The 26,432-nt window shown below is 46.2% G+C and overlaps 1 protein-coding gene across 1 annotated transcript in view; it reads right to left on the minus strand.

The window, feature by feature from the left end:
* LOC147672099 (uncharacterized) overlaps positions 1-4,608 on the minus strand; it is a 110,287-nt gene extending 105,679 nt beyond the window's left edge. Inside the window, exon 1 of the mRNA XM_086948035.1 lies at positions 4,455-4,608. The gene's annotated coding sequence lies outside the window, so the exon portion shown is untranslated. The remainder of the gene's footprint in view (positions 1-4,454) is intronic.
* Positions 4,609-26,432: the final 21,824 nt, after the last annotated feature.

The following is a 26,432-nucleotide window of genomic DNA, read 5'->3' on the forward strand; positions in this document are numbered from 1 at the left end:
TGCTGCAGGCCGTCGGAGGAGGTGTTGAGTTACATGCTCTAGATATATATCTCACCTCTAGACAAAGGATTTTCAGCTAACTCAATTCAGCCAATCAGGTCTACACTAATCACCAGTATGTGTATGACAAGCACAGCGTTTTGGCACTCAATGGAAGTGTCAAAAGTGCTCAAAATCCTAAGTCTAGCACATAGATCAGCGGAAAACCGGAAGGGAGAAAAGCAAAAAAAGTCCAGGAAATGCACCATAGAAAGCGCCATTTCCAACAGAACTTATTAGGACTGGTATGTAGGATACAAATTACAGATCTGTGCAGCATGTGCATTAACCCACGTGGACGCTTAAGTTTGGCAATGAATCAACGTTATATGCTGAACTCACACGCTGCTCCAGTAACATTGGAGCCTCGAGTGAGCAACTAAGGTTTGCCAAAAGGGAGTAGCCTTGACGAAGCAAGTAGACACGCTCTGCCCAACATCCCGTAAGCGATTTGTTACATCGTTTTAGACAGTATTCTAACATCTGAGAATCTCTTATTTATTAATGTACCTTTAGTATTTGACTACAGGCGTCCCTTCAACTCCTCAAAGGACTTATGAGGCCCGGTCAAGGTCTCTGATCATGTATGTAATGATGTCTCAACAAAAGGAGAGAAAGGGTTTTTAGGGCACTCTTAGTCCCCAAGCAATATACAAGTAATCAAAGGGAAACTAGCCAAATACTTTATACTGGTGTTTACTCTGTAAATAAGGTCAACATGTTTCTGCCCGTTTATGTGTGTAATTTTACTGGGCTTTCATCAGGATCCACGAGATCCAGCGAGGGTGAAGCTAGGTGCCGAGCGGGTGCTGAGCGTTGCGGGCGGTGTGCCATTGTCGCTCCCACCCCCCTCCTGAGTTCTATGGGGCGTGGATCTTTTTCTTTACAAACTCCTAGGTTCCTCGCAAAAGAGGTAAAACCCCACTACTTATGAGTTTGTTTCCTTCTTTTTTGCACCAATTTTACACATAGTGCTATTTTTAACTTTCACGACCATTGGCAGGGCGGGCCTTAGCGTGCCCCTCCTGTCATTGGCACACTCGCTTACCGGTCCTGATGAAAGCCCAGTAAAATTACACACATAAACGGGCAGAAACATGTTGACCTTATTTACAGGGTAAACACCAGTATAAAGTATTTGGCTAGTTTCCCTTCACATATCTTATTTTTAATATGTCAGGTTGACCAGTGAATAAAGTTTTTTGGTACAACCTCTGACATTTTTAAACTTTATAATTTTTTCACACTTCATCTTCACAAAAAACCTGCTCCGCAGTCTCCTGGCGTCGCAGCACACCGGGGAGGTACTCGATCTCTCCCGGTGGACCCGATGATAAAGCATGTCACCACTAGGGTGAGTGAGGGTTTCCTGAAAAAACAGTGCCTTTTTTCTTGAAATTTGGTCCTACCATCGGATCACTACCAACTGGCCTCAGACTTCGCGTGCGACACCCACCTCCTCTATACACCTTACCTGTATGGTCACTCTTCTTTTGATTACATGTATGTAATGAACCTCAATCACATTGGGAACACAGCGAGTGTCAGCAATTTATGCTTTTTAAATGTTTGTAATGTCTTGTTAGTCAATTATCAAAGCATTTTCCCACTTTATACGCACTGGTTTGGATTATTTTCACCACTATGATCACTGAATAAACCAATGATTTTTAACACATTGTAGACCAGAAGGTTGCGCATTTTTTTAACCTTTTTCTTTCTCTTCGTAACTCTGCAGAACTTTTGAGATTTAAAGCAAACCAATTAGGTGCTGTATATATTTTTATTTTTATTTTTGTTTATCACTTAACTGTGCTAATAGTAGAATCAGGAGTGGGATCATCAATTCTCCTTTGAGGACCTAATGAAATGCCTTGGGGTAGGGCCTGAAATGAGCCGACCGACTAGGGAAACAGTAGGTAGTCATGCCTCTAGCATTTTCTGCTTGTCCCCAGATTTTAGTATATTAATTAGGGGTAGAAAAGAAAGTTGTTTTTGTCCCACTATTTTGATATTTTTAACGTTCACGTCCAAAACCCACTTCATCTTCATAACAAGACCACATAGGTGTATAGGTGTACAGGGACACCCTTATTTTTCATTTAAGTGCTCCCGCATATTCTTCGGTAGCAGCACGCCCCTGTTCGTAGAGGGCAGGGATGGACCCTATGATGAAGCATGACACCGAGGGGAAACCTGGGGAAGGGGTAAGGGTTATTTGAAAGAAAACATTTTTTCTTTCTTTACAGTCCTAGCAAGAGGTGCGCTTTCCTTCTGCAATACAAGAGACTTTCTTTTTGGTTATTTGACAAGTTTCGTGAAGGACGAGTCCCTATCTCTCCTACCTCTACTCTCCACCCTTGTGATTTGACATTAACCTATTTATACAGGAGGAAAGGGAAACCTAGGACCTCCTAGCTATCTCACTAGAGTTCAAATTGGTAACACGCAGGAAAATACATTGATTGCTCCATTTGGGTCCTTTCACACCGTTTGTTGATAGGGATTAAATATCAGACCCATAGCTCTAAAGTTGGTTCAAGTATTGGTACCCCTAAACAGCACATTACACCTATAGACTCTTGAAAAATCACCTTCAGGTTCCACTTCAAATCACATTTTTTAATTCACAACATGTAATTCAACTTTTGGCAATTTCTACACAATCTTCATTACATTTATTTTCCTGCCCTTCTTTAAGAACTCTCATTCCCTCCCCTACAAACATATTTCTTTCATATTTTGATCAATATCTATTAATTACTTTACTCCTCCCTTCATGTTACTCTCTGTGTCACTCTTATTTCTCTTTTCTGGCCTCTTCTAGCATTTTCTGCTTGTGCATTATGTTCTCCCCTTCCTGCTGAAGTGATAAGCAGAGCAGAATGGAATGCTTGACGTAGACTCCTATATCATAGTACAATCCTCATCAACACACTGTTGATGAGAGAGTACAGTAATCCTTTGCAGCATTATCATACAAGTAGCCTTGGGTGCTTGGGTCACTCACACATTTGGAGGTTGTGCTGAAGTCTCACTCAGACCTGCCTAATTCTACCAAACAATGGGGAAGAACTAGAACTTCACATGTGACTTTGATGAGACGCCTGTAGTGTATCGAGTAGTACCTGACTATTCTGCACAGAGCAGACCCTCTTACAGCAAGTGATCCTAAAGATTTATGTACAGAGATGCGAGGCCAATAGGGGTGACTGACAGTCGCCAACATCTGCTCAGACAGACATCTTTAAAAAGACACACTGTAGACGTGTCTCATACACACACACACACACACAAACACGCACAGTCTGCAAAGACAACGCTATCCTGTTCACATAAAACACACATCCAACCTGCAGAGACAAATCAAAAACACAGACATGTACATTCCACTGCTTGGAAGGCCTCCTACCTGGGAGACCCAAGGTCAGTGCACACACACACAATCCCGGCAGCAGACACACAACCTCTGCAGCAGATAGTGCTATAAGCCAACCTAAGCCGCTGGAAACTATTGCAATGACTGAGGTTTTACCTAGACTCGGATAGGAAAACGGGGGCATGGGGCAATAGGGAAGCCTTAAAATTCAACTGCCTGGGGACATGCTTCTGACACAGGGGTGCAGGGGGGCAAGTCAATAAACTAACAGCGAGAGCCAAGAAAAGAATGTGCAAAGATTTCTCATAGAGCGCTAAGATGCAGTGCAATGTGAACAGATTTTTCACAGTGCAGTAAGATGCAGTGCAGTGGCACAAATTCCTCAGTACAGTAAGTTGCACTGTGGTGACACTGATTCCTCATAGGGTAGTAAAGTGCAGTGTGCACAGATCTGTCACAGTGCATTAGGATGCAGTGCAGCGTGCACAGATTCCTCATTGTGCAGTAAGATGCAGTGCACAGATTCCTCAGAGCGCAGTCAGGGACAGTGCAGTGTGCACCGATTTTTCACAGTGCAGTATTTGGCAGTGCAGTGCATAGATTCCTCATAGTGCAGTAAGGTGCACTGCAGCGTGTACAGATTCCTCACAATATAGTAAGAGTAAGATGCAGTGCAGTACACTGATTCCTCACAGTGCTGGAAAATGCAGTGCAGTGGTACAGGTTCTTCAGTGCAGTAAAATGCAGTGCAGTGACACAGATCCCTCATAGTGCAGTACGATGAGTGCAGTGTGCGTAGATTTCTCATAGTGCAGTAAAATGCAGTGCAGCAAGCACAGATTTCTCAAAGTGCACTAAGATACAAAGCACCGTGTACAGATCTTAACACAAATGATGACCACAAACACCCACAGGGCCAGAAGGAAAGCCACCCCCCCCCCCTCTAAATAGAAGAGCCCGGCTCCTGACAGAAATTTCCCCTGGATGATACCGTCTATTTCTATAAATACAGCAGAAGGTGCTGACAATCTCCTACCTGAGCAGAAACCTGTGCAGACATTTCTAGGCTCTCTCCTCCTCCTAGGGCTGGGGTGGGGCTTGTGCAGATTTGGGGTCTGGGAGAGGTGGTGGGGGGGCTGTGAGGGTCTGAAGATGTAGATAAATGCACAGACAGTTCTCTGCAGCAGGCTGGACACGGAGGGAGAGGCAGGAAGTGATGTCACCATCAGGTGCTGGTGCTGTCAGCTGACCCGGAACAGGAAACCCATCTCCTTTTCATACAATGTGCTCAGTGGATTTCATCAGCAGGCGAGGAGCGCCCTCTGCTGGCCACTAACAGAACCTCCTTTCCTGTCTCCAGGAGTGAACACATTTTCACACAAACAAACATTTTGTGGCAGGAAAGACCTGGGTTTTTAGATGCCACAGATATGGATGTTTTTAAGACACACAGTCCAAGTTACAGAGTCTCATTCTCGGTTGCTGCTGTAGAAAAGTATTTACAGCTTCTTTTTACATGAGCATCTTCAAAACACTGATGCAGAGGACTAAAGACTATTTACAGGAAGCTGTCAACTGGAAGCGAGACTTTGTATTTCATTAAATATATGAGAATATGTGTTAGTGGTACAATTAAACTGGACAACTTATTTATTTTTTAATTTTTTTTAAACACTTTATCTGGTTTTTCAAATGCACAGCAGGGTGTATAGCAACGTAAATAGAGAAAAATACCATAAAGTTTTATTCACCAGATCAAATTCAGTTTGGCATAAGGCATGCTTTAATGTGGAAATTAAAAGAACAGCCTGTTGGATTTGTTACGGCAGTGCCAAAACGTAAGTGTATTGTTTTGTTTGTGTTTGCTGGCTCTGCCTACAGCCCCGTACACACATTTCATTGATGACTAGACATGTGGCAGAAGTTGGGCTCTGCAGGTGCACAAGGCCAGGGTTTTTCAGGCCATCTCAAGTCACTCTTCTTTCATTTCACCACTGCGCCTCCTTATCTAACTTTTAGGACCTATTGCAGCAGGAGACGGCTAAGCGCTAGCCTCTGTCTCTCCACCCTATCCTGCAGGCTTGAGCAGAGCCCACTATGAATCTGCTGTGCTTTTCATGCTCTGACCTCAGGTAGGGTTGACCCCTTTCAACAAGTTAAATACAGACCAGGTTTTGTTGTTTTAAGGAATCTGAAAGTCCTGGGTATGACACCAAATAACACTTTAAACAAAATCAAATATATCAATTTGTAACATCACTTTTCTGCCTTAGTTTTCTCTTAATTCTTAATCAGGGTATTGTACTCCGTACTCCTAGGTATATCAGGGTACTCAATATGTCCTTGTGCTGTAAGGACACCAGTCTTAAGCCATTTTTCGCTCTCCTTACACACTTCATAATTCACAACACTCACCATGATCTGACCATCCATTCAGGGTCACGAAAAATCCTGCCTTACCCGTTTTTTGTCATAGTTTTCCCTATGTGCCCCTCACGATAATGTTTTTGTACCTCAAACCCTCAGGTGGGTCAAACTTGTCATTTCTCATTCGAACTTTTGTGTCACTCAGAGTTAGTTCATGCAGAATCTTAACAAATGGTCTCACAGAAGAACCAACCATGCCCTCCCTACGCTCACCATGCACTACCATTTGTTCAACACTCTTCAAGACTACGTCCCGATCCATGCACGAACGCCCAAGGCGTTAAGCGGGCCAGGTCCTGCCGGTGCTCACCGGCAGTTCTAAAAAGCAAGTCCTGAGATGGTTCCCTATCGGGCTCTCCAATTTTGACCTCACCCGCAGGGTAAAAACAATATCTTGACTCTGCATCAGTGCCACCCTTCACTGCCTTTCATGTAACTTCAAAGAGCCTTGTTTTAGTTCTTTCACAGTCTCATTTCAGAATGGAAGTATTTTCAATATTATATACAACAAAGCCATAGTTGTTGCTTATTTATCTTATGCGAATAACAACCAATGACAAAGCCAATAGTCCTAGTTTGTTGTAGGTGTAATCTTATGTGGTGTATTATATATGTGAATGCAATGACAGAAGCAGCAAAATCTTTGTCTGGTAGCACACTATGCTAAGCATAGGTTTTTAGCTTAGATGTTTTTAAGCCACACCCTTAACTACATCGACCACACCCCTTTGAGAGACCCTCCCCCAGTTTTCATCCCACTTGACTGCCTGCGAACCCAATTCATCAGCACAGACCCAGCCACTGCTACATTCTTCCACATCGCACAATGAAACCAAAGCCCCTTCCTGATCCCAGGCAGACCCACTGTGACCGTTTTCCCAGGGACACTCCAAAGACATACAAGAAGGCAGTCAGCGTGCGCGTTCTTCCATATTGATATGTGGGCAACGTTGTAACGATACTCCTAAAGTCTGGAAGCGAGTCTAGCTAGCCTAACGGAGCTCTTACCAGTACCACCAGGACTTAAAACTTTCACCAAGGGTTTGTGATCAGTGCGTATGCAAAAATTTAAACCCCATAAATAGGTCCTAAAATGCTTGACAGAGCAGGCAGCTGCTAGGGCCTCGAACACTATAACTGAATTGTTGCTTTCACGTTCCCTCAATGAGCATGAGATAGAATCCACAGTTTTTTTGCGTACCCGTCCACACCTGGGGTAATACTGCCCCCAAACCATGCGCACTGGCATCCACCATTAGAAATGTTTTAAGATGAGTGTCAAAAGGTGCAAGAATTCCCGCCTCACAAATGTCTCTCCTTACACGATCAAAAGCACTTTGCTGAGCATTGCCCTAAACCAATGAACACCCCTTCCGCAATAACATTCTAGATTCCTCAGTCTTGTTTGCAAAATTGGAAAATTAATTGTATAGTATTCGACCAAGCCCATAAATGAACGTAACTGGTCTTTATCATGTCAAATAGGTGCAGACTTAATAGCATTCAAAAATTAAATTTTAGGTTGGATGCCTGGATCGGAAACAAGCATCCTGGGACTGGTTTCGGGGTTTCACCCCTAATCAACCAGGCTAGCTTGAATCCAATGGCACAGTGAGCCCCGGACCCACATCTGGGCATACCTCACACACTTAGGGTGAGACAGCAAAAGACACACTATTCAGCGCTGCAGGTGGGAGCGGTGGGGCCGGCTGGGAGGATTTAGAGAGACGACCACAAGGGAAAATTAAATGAATAATTCATTTTCCCTTATGGTTGTCTCTCAAAATCCCGCCTTCCCCCCTCAAGCCGGCCCAACTGCCCCACCGCTCTTACCTCCAGCAGTTGCGACTAACAAAATTGACAGACGGAATGGCGAACAAATCAGAACATTCATCCACAGTCAATAGATCTGGGTTAAATCCATCATTCTTTTGCTCAACATGCCACCCCAGTTTAGACATGCAAATCAGTCTTGACCCTGTGCCTCATGGAAACAGTCCAACCTGAACTGCCAAATTAGGTCCTCCCTGGACTGGAAATTAGCATCCTGGGACCAGTTTTTGGATCTCACCCCCTCATCAGCCAGGCTAACTTGAATCCACTGGTCCAGTGAGCCCGGGACCCACTTCTGGGGGCATACCCGCCGCACTTAGGGCGAGAAAGCAAAAGACCAAGCAAAACCCCTTGTGCTAGGGTTAAAAACAGCAAGGAGAAAAAGAGGTATGGCAGGAACCATTAGATCAAGTCATCCTCAACCTAAATCAACATGTTTCAGCCTATGACCTTGAAAGTGCCAACCTAGGGTTAAAACAATGGGTAACCACTCCCACACACAGGGAAGGCAACATTCTAGACCTAATCCTCGCAGAGGAGGAGCTCGTATCCATTGGAAAAACCCTACCAGTGGGATGGTCAGACTACTATCTAGTAGCATTCAATGTCCATACTCTGATTAACTTAAAGCCTGGAAACAAACACTTCAGAACCTTTATCAGCCGTGACTGGAAAGGACTACTACAAAAAGGGGAAAAAGAGGATGCCCACTTTCAGTTAGAGACCCTGTTTAACACGGAAAATGACATTACAGTGAACTATCGCTCGCTCTGTGAACATGTGACCAGGAAACTTGATCATATTGCGCCTCTCAAAATAATCAGGTAAAGAGGCAGTCCTTCCGTGCCCTGGTACACGGAAATACTGAAAAATCTGAAAATCGCATGTAAAAAGGCGGAAAGACAATGGAGGAGATATTATACAGAACAGAATAGACTACTCTGGAGGCTGACAATAATTAAATATAAAAAAGAGATTGCCACAGCCAAGGCAGAACACTTTGCAGCCATTATCTTAAAAAGCTCTAATAAGTCACGTGACATTTTCAAGATAGTAAGAGAAATGTTCCACCCTAGCTGCGCCAGTAGCTACATCAAACCTTCAAAGGAGCTATGTGATGGTTTAGCATCCTTCTTCCAGGAAAAAATTACAAAAATAGTAGAGAGTATGGAGGACGCTCCCTCTTCCTTAGCACATCACCAGAGTAGCGTGGATAATGGGAAGAATAGAGAAGAAATGGATGGGCACTTACTGCCAAGGGTCATTTTGGACAAATTCGAAATACCTCCAGAAAAAGAGTTTGCTCAAATCGCCCTCAATATATACTCTGGATCCCCACTGGATCCTCTATCCCACAAAGTCGTAAAGGAACTCGGGGCTGAATTCTTTCCCGTACTTCGTCAGTTATGCGGCCAATCCCTCTGCACAGGCATTGTACCGAGGGAATGGAACCAGGCGGTTATCACACCCCTGCTTAAGAAACCAAATCTTGACCCTAGCTGCCACAAGAATTACCGACCGATCTCACTCCTGCCGTATCCGATTAAGATCACGGAACGGCTGGTCAGTAGGTCTCTGTCTCTCTTCCTGGAGACAAATAACATCCTAGAAGAGGAGCAATTTGGGTTCAGACCAGCCCATGGGACCGAGTCAGCTCTGCTGATGGTCCTGGACAACCTGCGAATGAGGGCGGACAGGGGAGAATCAGCAATTCTAATTCTGCTGGACCTGTCCGCCGCGTTCGACACGGTGAGCCATGACATCCTACTGACAAGGTTGGAAACCTTTGGAGCAGAAGGTACGGCACTTAATTGGCTGCGATCATACCTGACAGATAGATGGCAGGCAGTGGCACTCCCTCCATACCAGTCTGAGTTTGTTAACGTCCCACATGGGGTCCCACAGGGGTCTGCGATCAGTCCAATCCTTTTTAAAGTTTATATGCAACCCCTGATGGGCATCATCAAGACCCACGATATTAGCGTGATCAACAATGCGGATGACACGCAGCTGATGATCTCCCTTAATGGCGCCCATGCAGAATCACTTGAGACCTTCCACACCTTGGAACCATGAACCATGGCAACATGGCTAAAAAGCAATTCGCTACAATTTATTAGCAGTAAAACAGAGGTTATGCAATGTAAAGTGGAAAGAATTGCCAGAAGCCTGCCTGCTGACTTCTGGCCTTTAGCCTCAGATGGACCTATGACACCAGTAAAGACGGTGCGGAACTCGGGGGTCAGCTTCAATGAAAATTTAAACCTGGAGACCAACGTAAACAAACAAGTGAGCAGTTGCTTCACCCTAATGCGGAGCCTCCGAAAGCTGCTGCCTCTCCTCCCAGCACAGACCAGAGCAACCGTAGTCAGGACTACCATTCTTAGCCGCCTGGACTACTGCAACGCGCTGCTACTGGAATATCCTGCATATCTGATTTCCAGACTTCAGAGTATCCAGGCGGTAGCAGCTAAAATGGCACTCTCTCGAGGATGCCGATCCTCCACTATTCTAGCATTGGCCGAGCTGCACTGGCTGCCCGTGCCCCAGAGGATCCACTTTAAATCTCTATGTATTGTCTTGAAAGCAGTACATGGTCTGGGTCCCAAACCTCTACAAAACAAATTCCAATGGTATGAGCCCACACGGACCCTCCGCTCCTCATCCACTAACCTTATCAGTATTCCTAGAATCAGGAAAGCAACCCAGGTGGCAGAGCCTTTAGCATAGCAGCAGCCCACCTCTGGAATAGCCTTCCAATTGCGATCAGCAAAACCAGTGAACTGCTGCCTTTCCGCAAAAAGGTAAAGACCTGGCTCTTCCCTAAAGTCTACCCACCCGAGGAGTATCCAGTTCATTTCCCCTCCCTGCCCCTTGCTGTTCACTTCTTAGTCACATTTTTCTAAGCGCCAGGATGGCCGTAGGGTTGCGGTGCGCTTTATAAATGATATAATAATAATAATAATAAAGTATCATGGTTTTCTTCAGGATAGTGAGTGAGCTACTGCTGTAATAGTGAAAAGAAATAACAAGAATGATAAGTGTTTCAATAGACCAGTGATCAAGGGGTAGCAAGATGGTGGATTCACTGGTGGTACCTGTAGGAGAACAGAAAACAACATACTGAGCAATGTATGAGTAAGTACAACTCATAGTGAGCCAGCCACCATGAGTTGTGTACTTACTCATACACTGCCTGGTATGTTCTCCTTGCTGTTTTTAACCCTAGTATAAGTCAGCCAGAATAAAAGTATGCGGTAAACCTTGTGTACCACTCACAACACTCTGCCAGCTCACATCGCGTCTTAATGAGAACCCCTCTCAAAACAAAACATCCTTGAGCTCCTCCCTCGCAGCGAGAGGGTTGTAGCCCGCACCATGACTAGGCTTCATTGTGCGAGGAGGATTCCCTATGATGAAGCCTCTGCTGGGTGAGAGAAACCGTCCTTTAAAGGGACGCCTTCTACTTAGCCAGCCTCTCTTACCTTTTTCGATCAATAACAATATGCAGGTCAAACTGATGGACCAACCCCAAAATCGTTGGCCCATCTTCAGCCACATAAGCTTTTCCCACCACCTGTCGTGATTTGAACTCAATGGGAGATGAAAAATATCCCAACACTTCTATCTTTTCTCCCTGTAACCTCTAGGATTAATATCGTTGGGAAGAAGCGTAAAATAAGGACGGAGGAGCGTTGCCCCACTGCTTTCTCGCAGTGCGACTCTTCGTCTTCAGAAACACCCCAGCCTCAGGGCAGAACTGATGGATCCTCCTCCACAGTTACACTGACCCAAATGGTAGGGGACTGGTTCCAACAGGTGCATCGTGTAGAGAGCGGGCAGTCTTTACCAGCACAAGACCAGTTGTGTAGTGTGTGTGCCCAGCCAGGCAGCTTAGCAGAGGCCTTGTGAGGCAACGTTACTCAGCAGCTACAACGGGCAGACACCACAGACAAGACAGTCTGATGCGCCCATTACTCACAGCGATCCCCGGTCACACTTCGACCCTCAAACGCACATCTTGAGAGACGCAGTCTTCACACATTATAAGGCCAGCATTGTAGAGCGCTTGACATGGCAGTTCAGCAGAGGCCTCGGAGCATGAGGCAATGTTACACTGCAGATACAGCAGGCAGACACAGCATGGCAGTTCAGCAGAGGCCTCGGTGCATGAGGCAATGTTACACGGCAGATACAGCAGGCAGACACAGCATGTGAAAAGTAAACATGCCCATTACTCACTTCGGCCACCTGACATAAATCTTGACTGGAAGCACTGACTTGAAACTCCTTTTCCAGTGCTACCCATGCCTCAAAGTTCCTTTAGATGCGACACACACCCAGCGGCTGCTGCTGGCCCCAGCACCGACTCTACTCACACCAGAGTCTGGTGTTATTCACAACACGTGGCTGGCGATTGTTGCCAAAATGTTGAAGTGACTGCACCACAGTAGTTGTAAAGGTAGAACACCTTTAGTAACAGACACAAATATTGTAGGGTGATTCTCCCCTCCCCAGCCACAGAGAAACTTATTCGGGTAGAATCCTGCACCAACAACATTCCGACATGACATTGCATCATGACGTTATCGAGACCATGAACCCCGAGTACTACACGATGCATGTGGCACAGCCTGATAGTGGGCCTATCACCTAGTGTCCAAACAGTTCAGTGTGGAAAACTAGAATTCCAAATAAAAGCTGTGCCTTTCACCATGAGACCAGCTGCCTCAGGCTACAATGTAAAATAAAGTTGAGCCGGTCACAAGTTTGAAGTCATGTCTCAGCTCTATCCAAGCATTTCACATAGGTGTATCTGTCACGGTCTATGCTGTTATAAAATATCACAGGCAACAATAAATAAGCGTGTTTCCTTTTAGCTTCTTTACGATAGCTCCATGTACTGTAAACAGACACCTGCATCTTGAGGGTGCTGTGCTGATCTGTCAAGCCTCTACCCCCAGAGTGTTATTTTTTGTATTGCATATTTTCACCCTGGTACTGTGATGTTTTTTCCCCACAACATGGATGATTCCACTTCTGGAATCTGGTGTGTGTGGATTCTGGGAATCTCTGAAGCAGACAGTTGCCAGAGATCAGGGAGGTGCCGGGTCATTGTAACGTGCTGAATAAAGCTCTAATTAGTGTTATCCTCTGGGTCCTGTCTTACAAAACTGGCAGCGAGGATGAGATCCTGTTGAAGAGGACACAGTGCAGAGGAAGCAGATACGTACTGTGACAGTGCTTGTACTTAAAAGCTCCATTTCGACGTTCAACCAGAGGCAAGCATTGAGTGAGGCAGGAAGTGGACAGAGACACAGCAAAATGTAGGGAACAACTTGAGGTGGACGGAGTGCCAACATTATTTTAGAGAGGGGGCCCTCGCCCTTAGCTTGAGGCAGAAAGAGGTTTAAATATGTCATCCCTAAAGGAAAATAAGGCTTCAAGTCCTAGCTTGCAGTTCATGAGATCATTGAATAGAGCTTTGGCAGCTGCTGGTAATCGCAGCGCAGCTTGCAGCTGCTCGCACATCGGCCGTTAATGGGGAGATATGTCCCGCAACTGGACCGGACCCGACCGGCGTCTAACTGTAACCTGCTCCGAGTCGTGCTGGCAATGGCAACACAGCTGCTCACACCGCAGTAAATGAACCTGCGACTGGACTAACTCCACTAGCTGCTGAGTGAAATTATGAAAATGTCACAGCTGGCAATCTGAAACCTTGGCAGCTATGTACTCAGGACAGTGCTGGCAATGCCGGTAAATGATCCAGCGACCAGACCCGACTCCACTAGCGCTGGAGCTGAGTGAAATATTGAAAACGTCACAGCTGGCAATTTGAAACCTTGGCAGCTATGTAGTAAGAAGGCATCCGATGGCTGGGGAGCTGTGAGTTTTAGTTGAAAGGTTCGCTGGGTCGCGGCTCCCAGGATGTTGGAGCTGAGAGTATGGCAGACCGAGAAGCTGTGGCACTGGCAAGGCTCTGAGGCAGCAGCGGCTGCCATGCAGTAGAGAGGGGAGCTACGACCCCATGTGCATAGACAGAGAAGCTGGGGGCTATGAGGCAGTGGCAGCTGCCCTAGAGTAGGGCTGTGAGCTCCGGCCCCTGGTGTATTTTGAGTACAAAGGAGGAAGAAGGCGCGTTAGGTTTTTGGGAAAAAGCGTATAAAAATGTTGAAAGGCGGGCGAGTCCTTTATTAGGCGAAGATATAATATTTATTCCGAGTCTGAACATATCCTGGGCACATGTTTACATTCAACAGTTGATACAATGTTGGAAATATAATACAGTCGACACCGGTGGTTTTCTTAAGGGTTGTTTATGTGAAGATGTTCATGAGGAAAACAACGCCAGCCAATATTTATTCCGAGTCTCCTGGGATGCTGCGTCACCGTCCATTGTCCTCCCCGTTCTCTGTGCTGATGCCTAATTTTCAAAACTTCGGTATTGCCAAGGGACCTACGACATCAGCCGAAGAAATATCCTGCAAGTACAATATCGGATCGAGGGAGCAGCTCGTGTGCAGAGGGAAGACTTTGTTTCCTGCAGATGTTTTTTTTCTTCCGAGGAGTGCGCAAAGTCTTAGGAGACAAAGACGCGCGAGAGCTGTAAAAAGTGCCATAAGGGTCGTTGAAAGGGGGGGCGCCTGACCAGGAAGACAGAAGACCCCAATTAACGCAATTAAACTCTAAGAGCAGCAGTGGACGCGGCGTGCGGGAACCCGTAAAACAATAAAAAGTGCCTCCCTATGTCCTAGTTCCGGACAGCAGTTTACGAACTTTGTGCGGATTGTAGAGGACGTTACTCTCCCTCTACTTCAGTCCTTGAAATCTGGTTCTCCAGCCGATCCGTGTCCAGCCCGGGTGCTTTCAGAGGTGGCAGAAATTGTCTGCTCTGAGATCACGCAGATAGTGAACCTCTCACTGGCTACGGGCGAGGTTCCTCTTGTTTGGAAACAGGCCAAGCTTCTGCCGCTTCTGAAGAAACCAGGACTGGACTGGACGGCCCCAGGGAATTATCGACCTATCTCCCTCCTACCGGCACTCACGAAAATCTGTGAGAAGGTGGCATTCCAACAATTAGAGAGCTTTATTGAAACTTCCAATGCCCTCCACCCTGCTCAATCGTGCTTTAGGGCCGCATACAGCACCGAGACGGCCCTGTTGGAGATGAGCGAGTCCATTCGGGACTGTTTAGACGGAGGCGGCAGAGCGGTCCTAATCCTATTGGACCTCTCTGCCGCGTTCGATACCGTCCCCCATGGACTTCTCCTTGGCCGGCTGGCCGACATAGGCATTGGAGGGGTTGTGCTAGACTGGCTGTCCTCCTTCCTTTCTGATAGGACTCAGCAGGTCTGGTTGCCTCCCCATGCCTCTGAGCCCAAACCTCTGCTTACAGGTGTCCCGCAGGGATCCACCCTTAGCCCCTTACTGTTCAACATCTACATCACCCCCCTGGTTTATCTCGCGGAACAGTTCGGGGCTAAGATCATAGGGTATGCAGATGATACCCAACTGCTGTTCACCTGGCCAGATGATAATCTGGACACATCTATAGTCCATCTATGTTTGTCCTCTGTATTTCGCTGGCTAACGAAGGCCCAGTTGAAGTGCAACGAGGACAAATCCGAAGTGCTTTTTTATGGTTCTTTTCCCCCCTCGTTTATGAGCACTCTTTGGCCTCCTGACATTCCCAGCCCGAAAGAGATGGGGAGACCTGCAAAAAATCTTGGCATTTGGTTCGCAGAGGACCTTAAATTCGAACACCACATAAAAAAACTTACTGGTACCTGTTTTGCCACTTTAAAAATGCTCCGCAAATTCTTTCCCCTGCTCCCAAGAGATGCCAGGGAATCTGTTGCTCGGGCACTCATACTGGCCAGGTTGGACTATGCAAATGCATTGTTCAGTGGCATCCCCTCTTATCTAGTAAAACGACTGCAAATTATCCAGAACGCGGCTGTCCGTCTACTATTTAACATCCCCAGATGGAAGAGCGTGCGCGCTGAGATGCGCACTCTCCACTGGCTTCCTGTTGCACAGCGCATCTTGTTTAAATCTCTGGTACTGGCGTTTCGTGCTACCCACAATCAGGGTCCCCAGTATTTGAGAAAAAGATTCATCAGTTATGCCCCTGCACGCACCCTAAGATCCTCCACTCTGTTTAAACTGACCCTTCCCCGTTTTAAACGTGCCAGACTTGGCGGCCAGTCGATCTCTGTGGTTGTGGCTCGCGCCTGGAATGCTCTTCCTTTTCACCTGCGCTCCACACCTACAGTAGCTGCCTTCAAAAAACATCTGAAAACACATCTATTTAATAGTGTAAACTAAGGTTCTTTCCTGTGCTCTGTTGTCTGCTTTTCTCTTTTTTCCCGCGCCAGGATACTCTCCAGTAACGGAGCGCGTTATAAAATGGTTTATACTTACTTATACTTATACTTACTTATACTTTAAAGGTCCGGAAGTGTCCGCCCGGAACCCGCCTCACCTTGCGGCCGCATCCACGAGAAGAGCTGGGTGGGTGACGGGCTCTGCTCCAAGGTCTCACCCTCGTCGGCCAGCTTGCAGTCCAGGTACTGCAGCAGCTCGGTGTCCTTGCTGCTGCCGAACAGGGCCTCTTGCTGCTGCAGGGGGTCATAGCCGTAGAAGTTGCTGGGGTCCCCGTGGAAGGTGACGGCGGAGGGCTTTGCTGGTAGGTGAAGGCAGAGAGCGACGACGCTCCATGGTAGAAGTCCTGGTTCTGGCCGGGGTGCTGGAAGGAGCCCCTGGTTCCTGGCCCCACAGCTCCTGCGCAGAGCCACAGTCATAGTAGGTGGGGCACAGGGAGTCCCCCGCCTTGTACTTGGAGGAGAACGAGTTAACGAAATACGAACTCATGGCCCCTCTCTATGGGCAGACACAGAGAGAGCTTTGGATCTCCTGGCCTCTAAGCTCGATTGCCCGCTCACCTCGAATCATGTGCAGCACAAGCGCTCGCCACGACTGAGACTTTTATGTTTTCTGCCATCCCACTTGGACGGCCTCAGACTGCTTTCCTTCTGAAGTAAAAGGTTTATTATCTTTATGGGGCCACGTGTTTGGCCCCATAAAGATAAGAAACCTTTTACGCCAGAAGGAAGGCAGGCCAGGCCGTCCAAGTGGGAAGGCAGAAAAAGAGAAAAGGTGTCCCAATGGCTGGCCACCATTTAGCATAAACGGTGACACCGGCCAATGGGAAAGAGGGGCAGGGCTTAAAACCCATAATGGAAAGATCACCAGAAACATAAAATCTCGCCAGAGAGACTGCACATGCGCAGCCTACACAGGCGAGACCTAATAAAAGGTGACGCCAGCCAATGAAAATGAGGGGCAGGGCTTCAAGTCCCCTTCTCAAATCTACTTTCTTACAATATTTCTGACCCCTAGAGCAGCGCTTTGTGCTTCAACGCCAGGTGAGACATTAAAATGGGGTCTGATAGTGGTGGTTTGTATTTTTTGTCAATGGGCAGGGTTGTTATCCTTGCTTTGACTGAGTGTTTAAATAGTTCATCTCAGTGAAGTGTCATGCCTTTGAGCATTGGCAAATATTGTGCTACTCTTTGTGCAGTAGACAAAGTCTCAAAGAGGAAATCCTCCTCTACTTATATAAAGGCACCTGCTGAAATGTGGCTGCTCTGGCTATGAGAGTCTGATAAGCAGATCTATCATCTGCTGGTGATCGACGGCTGGGGTATAAATCGGGATCAGTGTAAGCATGAGGGTCAATATTATAATCATCCTAAGCGTTCTCAGGTTGTGTATCATCTGGGATCGCCTGATCGTCCCCTACTGTTGACTGAGGAGATCCGTTACCTGATTCAAACTGTGGTGAGTGAGGTGGTGGAGTAGCTGGTGTTTGTGGTACAGGTAAAGTAAGAATGGTAATGTGTAATGGACTAGTTGCAGCATTCTTTCTCCTCTTCTTTAAAAGGGTTGAAAAGTAATGTCCAAAACCTCCTCAAAACTGAACTGGTTCTTGGGAGTATGTTGTTTTGGTGGCTGTACCATTATTTTCTTAGTTCCTAGCTAAATTTGGAGCATTTTGTTTGTTTTGGATTGAGATTTTTTTGAAACTGCTCGAGGATTGAGATTTTGGTCTGAAAACAAAGCATTTTGGTGGTAGATGCTTTGTCTTCGATGGATGAACATTCGGTTCCGAAACAAGTCTTTTTTTTTGTTGCTGAGACTGAGAACCGAGGCGTTATGCTCTCGGATGGAGGAAAGCCCGTGCTTTAGGCTGAACTTTCAGAGCCAAGACAGAGGGCGAGGCTTCAGAGTCAGGTTTTCAGTACGCACCATGGCTTGTGTGCAGTGGTGGCCCGTTAGCATTTTTTGGGGGGGAACTGATGAATTGGGCTTTGGAGCAGGTGTAGAAGTGTTCACAGTACTTTGCTTCTTTGCCGGCTAAACAGAGTCAGAAACCTCCTCTAATTGAGACTCTGATTTGGAATCATGGGTGGAAAGTGATTCCGCTTGTGCTGCTGAAGCTTCTTTGTCCTCTCCTTGCCGAGCCCAAGATGTCAGAGATATTGTCAGTTTGTTTGCGCTGCATTCCTTGTCTTCTAACATGTCAGTCCCTAAGAGTCTTTTTGGACTGAAAAGACTTGCAGGCCTCACAGCTGTCTTCTCGGAGTTTGGGCGAAAAGCATATGTTGGTCGGTGTGAGGGACTTTAGAATGGCACTTCGGACAGAAATGGAACAAAGTGTGTTCCATGGGCAGGTCATTCTCCGAGAGCATTGGAAATGAATACATTTTTGCCTAAGCCTAAACCCGCTATGTAAATTATAAGTATGAGAAGTAATAAGATACCGAGCAAGACAATACCACAAATATAACGGACTGAAAGACGCGGACTTATGAAAAGCAAGGTGAAAGATATGATTCCTGTTTGTCTGTTTTTGGATTAAAGATATTGTTTATGATAACCCAATAATCATGTAAACGATATTGTTGTGTCGCATAAACTAGGGCGCTGGCCTAGCTCACTAGGCTTTGGCCTTCCCATCCACGGGTGCCTGGACTGAGTTCAGTGCTCTATCGCTTAAACAGAGTTCAAAGTTATTGTACCACCACACAACCCCACCGGGCATACCTGCTGGTGTGGTATCCATGCTTTCTGGGATACCAATAGTTCTGTGAAGCGTCAAACCAGGTAGTTGGGGCATGGGATGTGCACATGGGGGGTACCTATGGCATTTGCATGCACAATGCATTTTACCATTGCAGCGGCTGCTGCTGAAAGCACCGCCCGCCGCAATGTTGAAAATGTGTGATGCACCTGTCAGTGTGGAGGGCGCATCCTAATCTCCCCCACTGGACCCCTGCACATATGGTGGTCGGTCCCATTTTCCGTCAGGATTGCGGGCGGATTTTGTCCTCCCGCCATCCTAATGATGCCCTAAATATGTTTGAAAGTGTTTAATTCAACCGCCTAGTTGCTTAGTACATGAGTAATAATAACCACATAGAACATAATTAGCACAGCACTAATGTCTGTTACTAGCAGCAAAAATAATATGAACATTTGTAACACCAATGGAATGTTCCTAGGAGCTTAGCAACTGGAAGACTACTTCTATGTGCTACACTACAAGAGTTTGGAGTAGCTAACGTGCCTCTAGAGTATCTTGGGATTTGGCGCACTGCATACATGTTCACATTGGAGAAGCTGTGACTACGAGACTTGAGTTGGAAAGAAAACAAACATCAGCTGAGCTTAGCTCCGCTCCGCTCTGGAGTGGCTCTCAGGATATGAATGGATGCTGCAGCCGTCTCGCAGGAGCTCTTGCGGTAACCTGGGGCAAATAACTCTCAAATTCAGTGGTCAATTCATGAGGTATGTATAGTGTTAACAACTGAAGTTTACTCTACATTGGCGGGCTTTCCATCAACCTGAGACATAAATGGGATAAACCAGCATGATGAGAATATGTAAAACTAGAGTACCAAAATGTCAAACTAGATTACATATTTATTTTTCTCATTCACTGTCAGACCTTGAAAGGCAGATATCAAGGAGCTGGTAGTAGACGTGTGTTGCCTTGTGTGGTAGCAAAGTTAGTGTTTGGATGAATTGACATTTTTAAAACTGGGAACATCTGGATTTTCTTGCCAGACTGGAGCCTGCCATCATGCTATTTTAAAGCTGCTTAATAACAGAAGACACATGCACAATTGGTTGGCAATGGAAAGTATTGAAAGTGGAAGCCAAAACTGATTAGCTGCTCTCAGAATGTTCTGTTATACACCATTTGCGCACGGTTTTCGCTACCTTACATTACTTTGACCATGACTTTTAAGCGGTGGTGGTGCTGCTGGATGCAGCGGAAGCATTTGATTCCTTTCAGTGGGACTATATGTTCAATGTTTTAACAAGGATGGACCTTCCACCGTTCTTCCTTCAATGGATTAGGGTGCTGTATACCACTCCCGTGGCCAGAGTGAGTGTCAATGGCTGGGTGTCTTCGGCCTTCCTGATCGGTAGAGGCACGCAGCAGGGTTGCCCCCCCTGTCTCCGATACTTTTCGCGTTAGTGCCCTTGGCTTGCATATTGCGCCAGTTGCATGCGTCAGCTGCTTTGCGTTTCCGGCAGCGACCCCTTGTTGTCTCTCCTTATATTCTGACAACATGCTACTTTATGTTCGTGAGCCAGCGACTTACCTGCAGGAATTAAACCGCGAGTACGTTAAATTTGAGGGCTATTCTGGGTTAGGGATTAACTGGGCAAAGTCAACGGTGTTCCAGCTGACAGCTGGCACGTGTGAGGTTGAGCTGAACTTCCCACTGACTTGGATCCGGTGAAATACTTAGGGATATGGCTGCATAGGGATCCTGACTAGGTAATCACCATGAACTAGGGTCATGTTGTAACACAGATCACAGATAGGGCGGAGCAGTGGGCTCGGCTGCCACTGTCGCTTGCTGATCGTATTGCAGTTACGAAAATGTCTATATTACCCAAATTGTTATATTTGTTTGTGAATATCCCCATTCGGCTGAATATCTCTTTGTTCAATACACTGCAATCGGCCCTACTGTCATTTGAATGGGGAGTAAGAAGCCACGATGTAGTTGGAATGTTCTGGTGCAGCCATTTGACCGGGGAGGATTTGAGGCATCCGATATGCACTTATATTATCTTTGCATGCAGGCGCAGTTTGCCCATTATTGGTTCTTTCCGCAGCGGTTCTTGCCTCATACGGCAATTAAGACTGACGTGGCACTCCCAATGCCGCTAGTGGTGGCAACACTCTCTGGAGGGCACGGCGTCCAGAGGACAGAAATTTATCCGGTACAGTGCACTGCTTGGTCCTGACGGACGCTTGACAAGAGGGCACAGCTAGATTAGCTATATGTCCAGAAGCTCCCTATTGCTGCACAGCCGGACATTTTGGCAGCTCAGGAGCGACGCGTTGGAGACTGTTGGTGTTACGCAAATGGGTGACCTATATGAACGGGGTCTGTTCCGCTCACTCCAAGATGTACAGGCGGGTCGGGATTCTGGGATTCACCTATGTGGGTGTGGCAGGCGGTCAGGGCCGTTTACCCTAACTGTCCCACTCAACCACAAACACTGCGAGCACCGCAGGCGGTGCTGGCTGGGAAAGAAAGCAAGGGTCTGATCACTAGGCTATATGATGAGTCACAGCGGGAAAGGGAGCCAGGGGACCACCCTTCATATCTTAATAGGAACACTACGCTGGGATATGAGTTACCATTAGATCACTGGAAATGTTGCTGCAAGTTGACTGGACGCCTCACGGCGAACTATAATTTGCACATCATTCATTTATGCACCAGTTATATTATACTCCAGTGCAATTAAGCAGATTCGGCCTGCGGGACACAGCTAATTGTGTAAGGTGCTGGCAGGCTGACGCCGATTTTTTACACCTGGCATGGCAGTGCAATGGGATAGCTGTATTTTCTGGGCCAAGGTAGCAAGTGTGCTTTCAGATGTTGTGATGGAGAGCGCGCGGTGTGTACCGGAAGCATGCCTGCTGGGTAGCATGAAGCATCTTAAGCCCTTCAAAAGGCGGGTAGTCGCTATCTCGACCCTGTGGATAAGCGTGCTCTGGCGCAATGTTGGGGTGCAAAATCCACTCCTACTGTGAAGAAATGTATCCGAGACTTAATATCCTGCAAGGGAACAACTGGAGGCGTACGCAGAAGAGCTGCCTGAGGCCTCACAACCCAAAGACTTTTGGGCTCCACTGACTGTGTACTTTTTGAGCCACCCTGACGTGTAACGTGCCTCACGTATTTACATGATCTCTTCCCTCATGTGTCTGGCCAGGACTTATTTGACTTGGAACTACCTTTTTTGTGCTATCACTCAAGTGCGTTCACATGGCTTTTGGATCCGACAATTGTATGATGCAAAACTATTTCAGTGCCGGGAGAGGTGTGTGGTGTGGTGGGGACGAGGTTCAGTTCTTTTTTGCATTTTCTATGTTGAAAATGAAAATTGGCTTGTATCGACACATGTGAGGATGATATTGCAGCACCCCAGCCTTGGGGTGTTGTGTATACTTGTTGCAAGCATTTCAATAAACAAAAATAACAAATGGTTGACAGAACTGCACTGTTAGGCCAGATCTAAAGGAACACTCCCTTGCTTTAAACTGTATGGTGTTACCAGCTTGGTTGCAGAAGTATTTGAAAGAGTTGATGAGATGAGGAACATGAATGAGGAAAAACTGCCATATTGTACTATTCCATTCAAAATAGTTTGGAACGCTGACTGCTTTTTGAGGAGTAAAAAACATATACACAGAATAAAAAGAAGTATGTTCTGTTATTGCACACATTTAGGAAGCCATGGCACCCCTACAGGAATGACCCCATGAAACAGGTTCTATCAATTCCAGATTGTTTCATGGACCACGTAACCCATCGGGAAAGAGTAGCAGAGGAGGCAGGACAATGAAGTTTCCTAAAGTAAAGATGGATTTGAGAATCAAGCACTCAGATACCCGATGTTCAAGCTTCCTATTATTTATGACATCAAGCATCCCAGAGAATTGGTCGCTCCGGAAAGGCAGGAAAATCCACTGCTGTTAAAAATGTTTTGTACAGCTGGAAATTGAGAACAGAATTCCAAGGAAACTACCTAGCCAAAACATCCATATTATGGCTGTCTGAAACGCAAAATCATGGTCAATTAGACTCGATAGACCCATCAGAGAGAGATCGGGATTCTCAGGACAGGCATTTAACACAATAAAAGTTGAAGTTAAGAATTTTGTATAGCGCTCGATCACCGTGCGGTTTCTTGGCGCTGAGGACGGAAGGCTCCGGGAGGGGGCAGAGGAGGCCACTTAGTCTGAGAAAGCGCGGGAGAAGAGGAAAGTTTTAAGAGCTTTCCGAAAGTCCAGGTAGGTGGGAGTAGACCTGATAGAAAAGGGAAGGGCATTTCAGAAGGGGGGGACCAAGGTAGAGAACCTCATGCCTCCAAGTTTTTACCTCCTAAAGCGAGGAACACATAAGAGAAGCTGGGGTGAGGAGCGGAGATCTCTGTTGGGGACGTAAGCTTTAATTTTGGAATTGATAAAGGCTGGCGCCGTGCCAGCCAGGGCCAGAACAATCGTGCAGCCTATCTTGAATAGGGATCGTTTGAGTATGGGCAGCCAGTGGAGGGTTTTTAACAGGGGGGTGACATGGTGAAATTTAGGAAGTCGGTAGATCAGACGGGCAGCCTGGTTTTGAATTAGTTGTAGGTGCCGGAGTTCGTATGCAGGAGCACCTACATATAAACCATTGCCATAATCAAGGTGTGACATGATCATGGCAAGGAGAATACGTTTGAGAGCTGAAAAAGAAAAAAAGTGAGAGATGTTGCGTATGGATCGGAGAGTCAGGAAGCATGATGAAACCACAGTGCTGATCTGAGGACGCGTTGTGAGGTCCTTGCTGACTTTGATTCCCAGGGTTTTTACAGAGGCTGAGGGTAGAGGGGGAAGACCAAGAGAGGGAGGCCAGAAGACTACGTTATCACAGTATAACGTTTGATATTTTGGTAAAGGAGGTCTACTTATCCTAATTTATCTTTTAATAGTCAAAGTACTGGATGCTTCATCACAGTTTCCTATCAATAGAGTGTGGTGTAGACGATGGTCCATCTAAGTGTGTTCACTTTTCTGTAAGACTTAGATGAAGACGCTAGCTAGATTAAGATATTTGCCACAATAGTGACAGAGCCACAGCATTTAATTGAGTGCGACTGGTCATTGTGATCTGTAACATTTTAATAACAACACCTTATGGGTTCAACTGAATAGGCTCCTGGCTTCGAATAGATCTAGGCAGGATTTTATGCTACACTGTATCCCATACACGTGTTTTACATTCGAATACTCACGATGTAATACATGTTGTTACAACGTGATTCATTCACAACATGTTCCAAGATCCAAACATTGTTCATTTTCACCTAGGCAAGTACACTGAGTACTAATAGCGAGCAATGGTTATAAGCTTCTACTCAGTGGCAATTAAATGTGCCCGGTCGCTATATAAGACAACACATTGATTTTGTCAAAGTGAAACATGCTGTGCTGTGCTGTGTTGAAATGCATGCGCTAAAACAATGAGCACTAGTACACTGGGGGTTGTTTATCTAAACTATGAAGAGTATGAGGGGCACAGTGTTTGGAGTATTTGCAACATCACAACGTAACTTCAGAGCACACATTTTGAAGAGATCAGAGAGTGTAATTTTGCATGTAATCTTTTTCTGCATGTACATTATAAAGACCGACATTAAGCAGCTAATAAGGTGATATCTTCAAGCAGCGCCCGGGAACAGACCAATAGCACAGTATTGGATGTTAAAAGAAGACGCAACAGGGGTAACAAACACCCACCAGACCCTTCGGTGTGGGCGGGCCTGAGCTCCAGGGGTTCCCCTCAGCACAGTACCCTGGCATGAGAGCTCCTGGTTGAGTACAGAGGGGGGCTCTGTGTGTACCTTGCAGGGGGGGCCCCCTCAAGTTTTGCAGCAAGCAAAACCGATATACTCAGCCCAGCGTGTTCTCACATTTTTCTTATTTATTTATATTTATTGGCTTATAAAGTGCCCGAATCACCCCCAAAAGAGCTCCGTTTTAAGGAGCTTTCTAAATAGAAGGTATTCTGGGCATTTCCGGAGTAGAATAGGGAGCTGATTCTAATAATAGAGGGCCAAGTGGAAAAATGCTTTGCCACCTAAGCGGGATTTTTTGAATTGCGGGACAAGGAGCAAGGATTTGTCTCATGAGATGCCTTTGTTTGTGTAGTTTCTGATCTTTAAAGCGCCGAGACACCTCCGGGTAGTTGTGCGCTGAACAAATTGCAAAAATAAATAAATAAATGAGCGTAGAGATCTAGGTGGCTGATACGCTTTTCTGCTAGATAGCCATGACCTTTACCGTTTAGTGCTTTGTGCACAATGCAGCATATCTTAAATCTGACCAGCTTCCTTATTGGAAGTAAGTGCAAACATTGTAATAGACAGAGAGAAGCTGTTCTGGCAAGGGAGAGAAATGGAAATACCCTGTGTAGGAGGCTTAATGTATGAAAGCATGAGCCCACGGTGATTGTAACTTGCTCTTTCATTGTGCATTTCTGGTCCAGACGTATGCCTAGGTTTTCGACCACAGTCTTAGGAACCGGCTTATCGCCGAATTCCCGAGGCCACCATTCTGGATACCAGAGCAGAGGCGCTTCTCTGAATAGCATGATCTCAGTTTTCCCAGCATTTAGCTGTAGGAAATAATTCCTCCTCCAAGTAGCGATGGCAACACATTGGCTGGACCCTAAGTTATGACATTGTTGAAATAAAGGAATTCAAATACTAAGGAACTTTGTACCCTTACATCTTTTGAAAAGACAATTTAGTGGTGTACCTCTCCACTCTCCTCCATTAGAGATGGCAATCATGCCTTCCGAGAAAGCAGTCTGAGTATTGTGGGAATTTTAGTCAAATGACAGTAAAAGCTGGGCGTCATCAGCATACGAGATTGGTGTGAAGCCCAGCTTTCCAAGGAGTCCAGCTAATGGAGCAGCATAAATGTTGACCAGAGTGAGACTATGGCAGGATCCCTCAGGAACTCCTTTGGTCGATTCCATGGTCTGTGATTGGAAATGGCCAAGATTGATGGTCTGAGTCTGAGGAGTGAGAAAGCACAAAATCCACTTAAGGGCTTGTCCCTGGATTCCAATTTATCCAAGTCTGAGTAGGATGTGATGAGAAACAGTGACGAAAACCGCTGGCAAATCCAGCAGCACTAGTAGTACTGCTTGTCCATTGTCAGGGGAGAGTCTTATATTGTCAGTGACGGCAATCAGTTTTGACTCAATACTGTGCAGTGGCCTAAACCAGACTGGGAGGAGTCAAGGCATCCAGTAGATTCGACATAGAAAGAGATGTTTATGATGTTCCAATAACTAACTCAGAAGGGGTAGAAGAGAAATTGGACGATATTTGGACGGATTCTCCATTGGGACATTAGCTTTCTTTCGGATGGGAATTATTTGTGCATCCTTCCATTCAAGTGGTAACTGGCCCTCTCTTAGTGAAAGATTAAGGAATGAGCAGGTAGATGGGGACAACGGTTTAAAGAGTAACGAGGAAATGTTAGCTGGAATAATATCCAAAGGGGAACCTGATTTAACTGTGTACAGCAATGTCCCAACTGTATCAACTGTGAGAGGGGGAAAGCTTTCCAGTGCATGCACATTGGTCAAGGATGGGA

This window comes from Lissotriton vulgaris, unplaced genomic scaffold, assembly GCF_964263255.1.
Source record: "Lissotriton vulgaris unplaced genomic scaffold, aLisVul1.2 SCAFFOLD_2810, whole genome shotgun sequence".
In the NCBI taxonomy this organism is placed as follows: domain Eukaryota; kingdom Metazoa; phylum Chordata; class Amphibia; order Caudata; family Salamandridae; genus Lissotriton; species Lissotriton vulgaris.